The sequence below is a fragment of the Hyla sarda genome, unplaced genomic scaffold (assembly GCF_029499605.1).
Source record: "Hyla sarda isolate aHylSar1 unplaced genomic scaffold, aHylSar1.hap1 scaffold_2426, whole genome shotgun sequence".
Classification (NCBI taxonomy): Eukaryota; Metazoa; Chordata; class Amphibia; order Anura; family Hylidae; genus Hyla; species Hyla sarda.
This window is the reverse complement of record NW_026609112.1, coordinates 28,824-40,990: the sequence shown is the minus strand read 5'-3', so window position 1 is coordinate 40,990 and position 12,167 is coordinate 28,824. Positions and strand designations below refer to the sequence as shown.

General features: G+C 45.6%; 5 non-coding genes across 5 annotated transcripts; all 5 read right to left on the bottom strand.

Annotated features, from left to right (window-relative positions):
- Positions 1–1,526: 1,526 nt before the first annotated feature.
- LOC130323106 (U2 spliceosomal RNA) lies at positions 1,527–1,717 on the bottom strand. Its single transcript, XR_008868479.1, has one exon. It is a non-coding gene; the product is annotated as a U2 spliceosomal RNA (small nuclear RNA).
- Positions 1,718–3,813: 2,096 nt separating this feature from the next.
- LOC130323105 (U2 spliceosomal RNA) lies at positions 3,814–4,004 on the bottom strand. The gene has a single exon (XR_008868478.1). It is a non-coding gene; the product is annotated as a U2 spliceosomal RNA (small nuclear RNA).
- A 2,094-nt stretch (positions 4,005–6,098) lies between these two features.
- LOC130323104 (U2 spliceosomal RNA) lies at positions 6,099–6,289 on the bottom strand. The gene has a single exon (XR_008868477.1). It is a non-coding gene; the product is annotated as a U2 spliceosomal RNA (small nuclear RNA).
- A 2,088-nt stretch (positions 6,290–8,377) lies between these two features.
- Positions 8,378–8,568, bottom strand: LOC130323102 (U2 spliceosomal RNA). Its single transcript, XR_008868476.1, has one exon. It is a non-coding gene; the product is annotated as a U2 spliceosomal RNA (small nuclear RNA).
- Positions 8,569–10,666: 2,098 nt separating this feature from the next.
- Positions 10,667–10,857, bottom strand: LOC130323101 (U2 spliceosomal RNA). The gene has a single exon (XR_008868475.1). It is a non-coding gene; the product is annotated as a U2 spliceosomal RNA (small nuclear RNA).
- Positions 10,858–12,167: the final 1,310 nt, after the last annotated feature.

The window sequence follows — 12,167 nt, the reverse complement described above, 5'->3', positions numbered from 1 at the left end:
ACTCTGCAAGGCCTGTGGAAGTGAGTGACATCATAGCACTGTAGTTCTGAGGGTTCTAGATGGATGCAACAATCTCCTGTTGCTTCTATGAAGGCCATAATAGACGACATCACCAAACAGCTCCATAGTCACATACACAGCAAAGGAGAGATGTTGTTTACACCTAGTGATGTCAGTGGTATTGAGTGACATCACAGCACAGTGCTAAGGCTCCTGGGCCTGGACACAGCAGCGGCTGCAATATCTCAACGGAGAATACGTTTATATATATGTGTGTGTGCGCGTATATATATATATATATATATATATATATATATATATATATATATATATATATATATTTCTCCGCCGAAATCACTTTTAAACCCATTTCCACCTTTTTTTTCCCTTCTCTTCCTCTTACTTTTTTTTTCACGTTTTTTTACGTTTTTCTCCTTTTCGCCTCTTTTCTGGGCGTATTATTCTTCTTTTTCTTCTTTTTTTTCGTCTAATGCATACCCCATCAGTGCAGCAATGCTTATTCAATACCGCCAGCAGATGGAGACACTGGGGGATAATTTTCTAAGGATTTATACTGATTTTTCCTGTCTGAATTTGTCGCACAGAAAGTTGCAGGCCAAATATGTGTGACATTTCTGCGACTTTAGCTTCTAGAGCATTTTTACAACATTATACATAGGTGCTGAATACATAAAAAGCGACTGTTCAGCGACAGACAAGTCGCATCGGCTGAAAGTAGGCCAGAATGTCAGTCCATGTTGGAGCAGGTTTAGATACAGTCTAAAGCATAGATCTCAAAGTCTGTGCACAGAATTTAGCAAGGGCCTCGCACCTTCTGATGCATCAGGTAGGTGCACAATAGCATAGCCTAACCCTCTGTACTTTGGTCTATATTGATGCGGGACATAGACAGCCAGCTGATGACCAATCCATTAGTGCAATGGATGGCTGGAAGCATTTGTCTTTGCCTTTGCAATACCACAGAAGCAATGCATGGTCAATGTACAGCAATGACACACCTGTGTGAACAGCCAGGAGACCCCCCCCCCCCCCCCCCCCCCCATGTTATGTTACATAGTTACATAGTTAGTACGGTCGAAAAAAGACATATGTCCATCAAGTTCAACCAGGGAATTAAGGGGTAGGGGTGTGGCGCGATATTGGGGGAAGGGATGAGATTTTATATTTCTTCATAAGCATTAATCTTATTTTGTCAATTAGGAACATTCAGCACCCACCCGCTATCAAGGCAGCTGCCTATCATGTCATGCCCTACCTGCACAGGTGTGCTGGCTACTCAAATGATCCAATTAAGGAGGCCATTTAGTCAGCAGCAGCAGAAGTCCTGTGCCTGGACGCTCCAACAGCGGCCAGACACAAGCAGAAGCAGAAGCAGCAGAAGCAGCAGCAGCACCACCTTTTGTTTTTTGGCTGCAGCAGCAGCAAGGCCCACAGGGCTGGCTAGCTGGCTAGCCAGCAAGCAGGTAGCAATGAAAGTAGGAATCTTTCTTTTTAACCCTGTAAGGGGGTGGTGCACTGTACCCGAAGATACTGCCATATCGGGTCAATGCATAGGGCGACGGAAGCAAGCTTCGAAATCGGCCCCCGTTCTCAAAAATCCATTTAATATATGGTCCCCAGATAGGGGACGTATCAGATATTAAACTGATAAGAACAGATACTACACTTGATCTTAGCCAAAAGGCCGAGAAGCGATAACCGTGAAAGGGGCGGGCCCAACAAGGTGCCCTTCATGGGCACTATCACTGCTTGCTGTCAGGGAGGCTGCCAGACAATTTTCCATGCACACTCTGGGCTGGGGGGCAGTCAACCACCAGTACACACAGCAGAACCTAAACCCATACCATTATTGCTAAGCAGCAAGACAGGGGCCCATTGCACTCCCACGGGGCCTTTTTAAATGCAATCCATAACCCGGATTTGCCAGGAACCCTTCTTACTCCTCCTACTTGCATGTGACACTGGGCTTAGGATCTGCATAGGAAACACACACACAAGCACACACCTACCTTTGTTGCCTGCAGATGCCTCCTTGGCTGTCCCCAAACGGTATCAAACCAACACCCACGGGAAGCTGTAAGCATAGAGGACATGCCTGCACCCCATTGGACTTACCTGTGTGGGTTAAATCCGGGTTATTTGACAACCTATGGCGGTGATGGTTCTGCTCAGGCAGAGCAGTGCTGATGCTCCTCATAAAGCTGTCGCTGCTGTGAAGGTTCTAGGTGACATCACAAATCCCTATGGTTACATACACAACAAAGCTGGGTTGTTGTTGTTTACACTCTGCAAGGCCTGTGGAAGTGAGTGACATCATAGCACTGTAGTTCTGAGGGTTCTAGATGGATGCAACAATCTCCTGTTGCTTCTATGAAGGCCATAATAGACGACATCACCAAACAGCTCCATAGTCACATACACAGCAAAGGAGAGATGTTGTTTACACCTAGTGATGTCAGTGGTATTGAGTGACATCACAGCACAGTGCTAAGGCTCCTGGGCCTGGACACAGCAGCGGCTGCAATATCTCAACGGAGAATACGTTTATATATATGTGTGTGTGTGCGCGTATTATATAATATATATATATATATATATATATATATATATATATAATTTCTCCGCCGAAATCACTTTTAAACCCATTTCCACCTTTTTTTCCCTTCTCTTCCTCTTACTTTTTTTTCACGTTTTTTTAAGTTTTTCTCCTTTTCGCCTCTTTTCTGGGCGTATTATTCTTCTTTTTCTTCTTTTTTTTCGTCTAATGCATACCCCATCAGTGCAGCAATGCTTATTCAATACCGCCAGCAGATGGAGACACTGGGGGATAATTTTCTAAGGATTTATACTGATTTTTCCTGTCTGAATTTGTCGCACAGAAAGTTGCAGGCCAAATATGTGTGACATTTCTGCGACTTTAGCTTCTAGAGCATTTTTACAACATTATACATAGGTGCTGAATACATAAAAAGCGACTGTTCAGCGACAGACAAGTCGCATCGGCTGAAAGTAGGCCAGAATGTCAGTCCATGTTGGAGCAGGTTTAGATACAGTCTAAAGTATAGATCTCAAAGTCTGTGCACAGAATTTAGCAAGGGCCTCGCACCTTCTGATGCATCAGGTAGGTGCACAATAGCATAGCCTAACCCTCTGTACTTTGGTCTATATTGATGCGGGACATAGACAGCCAGCTGATGACCAATCCATTAGTGCAATGGATGGCTGGAAGCATTTGTCTTTGCCTTTGCAATACCACAGAAGCAATGCATGGTCAATGTACAGCAATGACACACCTGTGTGAACAGCCAGGAGACCCCCCCCCCCCCCATGTTATGTTACATAGTTACATAGTTAGTACGGTCGAAAAAAGACATATGTCCATCAAGTTCAACCAGGGAATTAAGGGGTAGGGGTGTGGCGCGATATTGGGGAAGGGATGAGATTTTATATTTCTTCATAAGCATTAATCTTATTTTGTCAATTAGGAACATTCAGCACCCCACCCGCTATCAAGGCAGCTGCCTATCATGTCATGCCCCTACCTGCACAGGTGTGCTGGCTACTCAAATGATCCAATTAGGGAGGCCATTTAGTCAGCAGCAGCAGAAGTCCTGTGCCTGGACGCTCCAACAGCGGCCAGACACAAGCAGAAGCAGAAGCAGCAGAAGCAGCAGCAGCACCACCTTTGTTTTTTGGCTGCAGCAGCAGCAAGGGCCCACAGGGCTGGCTAGCTGGCTAGCCAGCAAGCAGGTAGCAATGAAAGTAGGAATCTTTCTTTTTAACCCTGTAAGGGGGTGGTGCACTGTACCCGAAGATACTGCCATATCGGGTCAATGCATAGGGCGACGGAAGCAAGCTTCGAAATCGGCCCCCGTTCTCAAAAATCCATTTAATATATGGTCCCCAGATAGGGGACGTATCAGATATTAAACTGATAAGAACAGATACTACACTTGATCTTAGCCAAAAGGCCGAGAAGCGATAACCGTGAAAGGGGCGGGCCCAACAAGGTGCCCTTCATGGGCACTATCACTGCTTGCTGTCAGGGAGGCTGCCAGACAATTTTCCATGCACACTCTGGGCTGGGGGGCAGTCAACCACCAGTACACACAGCAGAACCTAAACCCATACCATTATTGCTAAGCAGCAAGACAGGGGCCCATTGCACTCCCACGGGGCCTTTTTAAATGCAATCCATAACCCGGATTTGCCAGGAACCCTTCTTACTCCTCCTACTTGCATGTGACACTGGGCTTAGGATCTGCATAGGAAACACACACACAAGCACACACCTACCTTTGTTGCCTGCAGATGCCTCCTTGGCTGTCCCCAAACGGTATCAAACCAACACCCACGGGAAGCTGTAAGCATAGAGGACATGCCTGCACCCCATTGGACTTACCTGTGTGGGTTAAATCCGGGTTATTTGACAACCTATGGCGGTGATGGTTCTGCTCAGGCAGAGCAGTGCTGATGCTCCTCATAAAGCTGTCGCTGCTGTGAAGGTTCTAGGTGACATCACAAATCCCTATGGTTACATACACAACAAAGCTGGGTTGTTGTTGTTTACACTCTGCAAGGCCTGTGGAAGTGAGTGACATCATAGCACTGTAGTTCTGAGGGTTCTAGATGGATGCAACAATCTCCTGTTGCTTCTATGAAGGCCATAATAGATGACATCACCAAACAGCTCCATAGTCACATACACAGCAAAGGAGAGATGTTGTTTACACCTAGTGATGTCAGTGGTATTGAGTGACATCACAGCACAGTGCTAAGGCTCCTGGGCCTGGACACAGCAGCGGCTGCAATATCTCAACGGAGAATACGTTTATATATATGTGTGTGTGTGCGCGTATATATATATATATATATATATAGTATATATATATATATATATATTTCTCCGCCGAAATCACTTTTAAACCCATTTCCACCTTTTTTTCCCTTCTCTTCCTCTTACTTTTTTTTCACGTTTTTTTACGTTTTTCTCCTTTTCGCCTCTTTTCTGGGCGTATTATTCTTCTTTTTCTTCTTTTTTTTTCGTCTAATGCATACCCCATCAGTGCAGCAATGCTTATTCAATACCGCCAGCAGATGGAGACACTGGGGGATAATTTTCTAAGGATTTATACTGATTTTTCCTGTCTGAATTTGTCGCACAGAAAGTTGCAGGCCAAATATGTGTGACATTTCTGCGACTTTAGCTTCTAGAGCATTTTTACAACATTATACATAGGTGCTGAATACATAAAAAGCGACTGTTCAGCGACAGACAAGTCGCATCGGCTGAAAGTAGGCCAGAATGTCAGTCCATGTTGGAGCAGGTTTAGATACAGTCTAAAGTATAGATCTCAAAGTCTGTGCACAGAATTTAGCAAGGGCCTCGCACCTTCTGATGCATCAGGTAGGTGCACAATAGCATAGCCTAACCCTCTGTACTTTGGTCTATATTGATGCGGGACATAGACAGCCAGCTGATGACCAATCCATTAGTGCAATGGATGGCTGGAAGCATTTGTCTTTGCCTTTGCAATACCACAGAAGCAATGCATGGTCAATGTACAGCAATGACACACCTGTGTGAACAGCCAGGAGACCCCCCCCCCCCCCCATGTTATGTTACATAGTTACATAGTTAGTACGGTCGAAAAAAGACATATGTCCATCAAGTTCAACCAGGGAATTAAGGGGTAGGGGTGTGGCGCGATATTGGGGAAGGGATGAGATTTTATATTTCTTCATAAGCATTAATCTTATTTTGTCAATTAGGAACATTCAGCACCCACCCGCTATCAAGGCAGCTGCCTATCATGTCATGCCCTACCTGCACAGGTGTGCTGGCTACTCAAATGATCCAATTAAGGAGGCCATTTAGTCAGCAGCAGCAGAAGTCCTGTGCCTGGACGCTCCAACAGCGGCCAGACACAAGCAGAAGCAGAAGCAGCAGAAGCAGCAGCAGCACCACCTTTTGTTTTTTGGCTGCAGCAGCAGCAAGGCCCACAGGGCTGGCTAGCTGGCTAGCCAGCAAGCAGGTAGCAATGAAAGTAGGAATCTTTCTTTTTAACCCTGTAAGGGGGTGGTGCACTGTACCCGAAGATACTGCCATATCGGGTCAATGCATAGGGCGACGGAAGCAAGCTTCGAAATCGGCCCCCGTTCTCAAAAATCCATTTAATATATGGTCCCCAGATAGGGGACGTATCAGATATTAAACTGATAAGAACAGATACTACACTTGATCTTAGCCAAAAGGCCGAGAAGCGATAACCGTGAAAGGGGCGGGCCCAACAAGGTGCCCTTCATGGGCACTATCACTGCTTGCTGTCAGGGAGGCTGCCAGACAATTTTCCATGCACACTCTGGGCTGGGGGGCAGTCAACCACCAGTACACACAGCAGAACCTAAACCCATACCATTATTGCTAAGCAGCAAGACAGGGGCCCATTGCACTCCCACGGGGCCTTTTTAAATGCAATCCATAACCCGGATTTGCCAGGAACCCTTCTTACTCCTCCTACTTGCATGTGACACTGGGCTTAGGATCTGCATAGGAAACACACACACAAGCACACACCTACCTTTGTTGCCTGCAGATGCCTCCTTGGCTGTCCCCAAACGGTATCAAACCAACACCCACGGGAAGCTGTAAGCATAGAGGACATGCCTGCACCCCATTGGACTTACCTGTGTGGGTTAAATCCGGGTTATTTGACAACCTATGGCGGTGATGGTTCTGCTCAGGCAGAGCAGTGCTGATGCTCCTCATAAAGCTGTCGCTGCTGTGAAGGTTCTAGGTGACATCACAAATCCCTATGGTTACATACACAACAAAGCTGGGTTGTTGTTGTTTACACTCTGCAAGGCCTGTGGAAGTGAGTGACATCATAGCACTGTAGTTCTGAGGGTTCTAGATGGATGCAACAATCTCCTGTTGCTTCTATGAAGGCCATAATAGACGACATCACCAAACAGCTCCATAGTCACATACACAGCAAAGGAGAGATGTTGTTTACACCTAGTGATGTCAGTGGTATTGAGTGACATCACAGCACAGTGCTAAGGCTCCTGGGCCTGGACACAGCAGCGGCTGCAATATCTCAACGGAGAATACGTTTATATATATGTGTGTGTGTGCGCGTATATATATATATATATATATATATATATATATATATATATATATTTCTCCGCCGAAATCACTTTTAAACCCATTTCCACCTTTTTTTCCCTTCTCTTCCTCTTACTTTTTTTTCACGTTTTTTTAAGTTTTTCTCCTTTTCGCCTCTTTTCTGGGCGTATTATTCTTCTTTTTCTTCTTTTTTTTCGTCTAATGCATACCCCATCAGTGCAGCAATGCTTATTCAATACCGCCAGCAGATGGAGACACTGGGGGATAATTTTCTAAGGATTTATACTGATTTTTCCTGTCTGAATTTGTCGCACAGAAAGTTGCAGGCCAAATATGTGTGACATTTCTGCGACTTTAGCTTCTAGAGCATTTTTACAACATTATACATAGGTGCTGAATACATAAAAAGCGACTGTTCAGCGACAGACAAGTCGCATCGGCTGAAAGTAGGCCTGAATGTCAGTCCATGTTGGAGCAGGTTTAGATACAGTCTAAAGTATAGATCTCAAAGTCTGTGCACAGAATTTAGCAAGGGCCTCGCACCTTCTGATGCATCAGGTAGGTGCACAATAGCATAGCCTAACCCTCTGTACTTTGGTCTATATTGATGCGGGACATAGACAGCCAGCTGATGACCAATCCATTAGTGCAATGGATGGCTGGAAGCATTTGTCTTTGCCTTTGCAATACCACAGAAGCAATGCATGGTCAATGTACAGCAATGACACACCTGTGTGAACAGCCAGGAGACCCCCCCCCCCATGTTATGTTACATAGTTACATAGTTAGTACGGTCGAAAAAAGACATATGTCCATCAAGTTCAACCAGGGAATTAAGGGGTAGGGGTGTGGCGCGATATTGGGGAAGGGATGAGATTTTATATTTCTTCATAAGCATTAATCTTATTTTGTCAATTAGGAACATTCAGCACCCACCCGCTATCAAGGCAGCTGCCTATCATGTCATGCCCTACCTGCACAGGTGTGCTGGCTACTCAAATGATCCAATTAAGGAGGCCATTTAGTCAGCAGCAGCAGAAGTCCTGTGCCTGGACGCTCCAACAGCGGCCAGACACAAGCAGAAGCAGAAGCAGCAGAAGCAGCAGCAGCACCACCTTTAGTTTTTTGGCTGCAGCAGCAGCAAGGCCCACAGGGCTGGCTAGCTGGCTAGCCAGCAAGCAGGTAGCAATGAAAGTAGGAATCTTTCTTTTTAACCCTGTAAGGGGGTGGTGCACTGTACCCGAAGATACTGCCATATCGGGTCAATGCATAGGGCGACGGAAGCAAGCTTCGAAATCGGCCCCCGTTCTCAAAAATCCATTTAATATATGGTCCCCAGATAGGGGACGTATCAGATATTAAACTGATAAGAACAGATACTACACTTGATCTTAGCCAAAAGGCCGAGAAGCGATAACCGTGAAAGGGGCGGGCCCAACAAGGTGCCCTTCATGGGCACTATCACTGCTTGCTGTCAGGGAGGCTGCCAGACAATTTTCCATGCACACTCTGGGCTGGGGGGCAGTCAACCACCAGTACACACAGCAGAACCTAAACCCATACCATTATTGCTAAGCAGCAAGACAGGGGCCCATTGCACTCCCACGGGGCCTTTTTAAATGCAATCCATAACCCGGATTTGCCAGGAACCCTTCTTACTCCTCCTACTTGCATGTGACACTGGGCTTAGGATCTGCATAGGAAACACACACACAAGCACACACCTACCTTTGTTGCCTGCAGATGCCTCCTTGGCTGTCCCCAAACGGTATCAAACCAACACCCACGGGAAGCTGTAAGCATAGAGGACATGCCTGCACCCCATTGGACTTACCTGTGTGGGTTAAATCCGGGTTATTTGACAACCTATGGCGGTGATGGTTCTGCTCAGGCAGAGCAGTGCTGATGCTCCTCATAAAGCTGTCGCTGCTGTGAAGGTTCTAGGTGACATCACAAATCCCTATGGTTACATACACAACAAAGCTGGGTTGTTGTTGTTTACACTCTGCAAGGCCTGTGGAAGTGAGTGACATCATAGCACTGTAGTTCTGAGGGTTCTAGATGGATGCAACAATCTCCTGTTGCTTCTATGAAGGCCATAATAGACGACATCACCAAACAGCTCCATAGTCACATACACAGCAAAGGAGAGATGTTGTTTACACCTAGTGATGTCAGTGGTATTGAGTGACATCACAGCACAGTGCTAAGGCTCCTGGGCCTGGACACAGCAGCGGCTGCAATATCTCAACGGAGAATACGTTTATATATATGTGTGTGTGTGCGCGTATATATATATATATATATATATATATATATATATATATATATATTTCTCCGCCGAAATCACTTTTAAACCCATTTCCACCTTTTTTTCCCTTCTCTTCCTCTTACTTTTTTTTCACGTTTTTTTACGTTTTTCTCCTTTTCGCCTCTTTTCTGGGCGTATTATTCTTCTTTTTCTTCTTTTTTTTCGTCTAATGCATACCCCCATCAGTGCAGCAATGCTTATTCAATACCGCCAGCAGATGGAGACACTGGGGGATAATTTTCTAAGGATTTATACTGATTTTTCCTGTCTGAATTTGTCGCACAGAAAGTTGCAGGCCAAATATGTGTGACATTTCTGCGACTTTAGCTTCTAGAGCATTTTTACAACATTATACATAGGTGCTGAATACATAAAAAGCGACTGTTCAGCGACAGACAAGTCGCATCGGCTGAAAGTAGGCCAGAATGTCAGTCCATGTTGGAGCAGGTTTAGATACAGTCTAAAGTATAGATCTCAAAGTCTGTGCACAGAATTTAGCAAGGGCCTCGCACCTTCTGATGCATCAGGTAGGTGCACAATAGCATAGCCTAACCCTCTGTACTTTGGTCTATATTGATGCGGGACATAGACAGCCAGCTGATGACCAATCCATTAGTGCAATGGATGGCTGGAAGCATTTGTCTTTGCCTTTGCAATACCACAGAAGCAATGCATGGTCAATGTACAGCAATGACACACCTGTGTGAACAGCCAGGAGACCCCCCCCCCCCCCCCCCCCATGTTATGTTACATAGTTACATAGTTAGTACGGTCGAAAAAAGACATATGTCCATCAAGTTCAACCAGGGAATTAAGGGGTAGGGGTGTGGCGCGATATTGGGGAAGGGATGAGATTTTATATTTCTTCATAAGCATTAATCTTATTTTGTCAATTAGGAACATTCAGCACCCACCCGCTATCAAGGCAGCTGCCTATCATGTCATGCCCTACCTGCACAGGTGTGCTGGCTACTCAAATGATCCAATTAAGGAGGCCATTTAGTCAGCAGCAGCAGAAGTCCTGTGCCTGGACGCTCCAACAGCGGCCAGACACAAGCAGAAGCAGAAGCAGCAGAAGCAGCAGCAGCACCACCTTTTGTTTTTTGGCTGCAGCAGCAGCAAGGCCCACAGGGCTGGCTAGCTGGCTAGCCAGCAAGCAGGTAGCAATGAAAGTAGGAATCTTTCTTTTTAACCCTGTAAGGGGGTGGTGCACTGTACCCGAAGATACTGCCATATCGGGTCAATGCATAGGGCGACGGAAGCAAGCTTCGAAATCGGCCCCCGTTCTCAAAAATCCATTTAATATATGGTCCCCAGATAGGGGACGTATCAGATATTAAACTGATAAGAACAGATACTACACTTGATCTTAGCCAAAAGGCCGAGAAGCGATAACCGTGAAAGGGGCGGGCCCAACAAGGTGCCCTTCATGGGCACTATCACTGCTTGCTGTCAGGGAGGCTGCCAGACAATTTTCCATGCACACTCTGGGCTGGGGGGCAGTCAACCACCAGTACACACAGCAGAACCTAAACCCATACCATTATTGCTAAGCAGCAAGACAGGGGCCCATTGCACTCCCACGGGGCCTTTTTAAATGCAATCCATAACCCGGATTTGCCAGGAACCCTTCTTACTCCTCCTACTTGCATGTGACACTGGGCTTAGGATCTGCATAGGAAACACACACACAAGCACACACCTACCTTTGTTGCCTGCAGATGCCTCCTTGGCTGTCCCCAAACGGTATCAAACCAACACCCACGGGAAGCTGTAAGCATAGAGGACATGCCTGCACCCCATTGGACTTACCTGTGTGGGTTAAATCCGGGTTATTTGACAACCTATGGCGGTGATGGTTCTGCTCAGGCAGAGCAGTGCTGATGCTCCTCATAAAGCTGTCGCTGCTGTGAAGGTTCTAGGTGACATCACAAATCCCTATGGTTACATACACAACAAAGCTGGGTTGTTGTTGTTTACACTCTGCAAGGCCTGTGGAAGTGAGTGACATCATAGCACTGTAGTTCTGAGGGTTCTAGATGGATGCAACAATCTCCTGTTGCTTCTATGAAGGCCATAATAGACGACATCACCAAACAGCTCCATAGTCACATACACAGCAAAGGAGAGATGTTGTTTACACCTAGTGATGTCAGTGGTATTGAGTGACATCACAGCACAGTGCTAAGGCTCCTGGGCCTGGACACAGCAGCGGCTGCAATATCTCAACGGAGAATACGTTTATATATATGTGTGTGTGTGCGCGTATATATATATATATATATATATATATATATATATATATATATATTTCTCCGCCGAAATCACTTTTAAACCCATTTCCACCTTTTTTTCCCTTCTCTTCCTCTTACTTTTTTTTCACGTTTTTTTACGTTTTTCTCCTTTTCGCCTCTTTTCTGGGCGTATTATTCTTCTTTTTCTTCTTTTTTTTCGTCTAATGCATACCCCATCAGTGCAGCAATGCTTATTCAATACCGCCAGCAGATGGAGACACTGGGGGATAATTTTCTAAGGATTTATACTGATTTTTCCTGTCTGAATTTGTCGCACAGAAAGTTGCAGGCCAAATATGTGTGACATTTCTGCGACTTTAGCTTCTAGAGCATTTTTACAACATTATACATAGGTGCTGAATACATAAAAAGCGACTGTTCAGCGACAGACAAGTCGCATCGGCTGAAA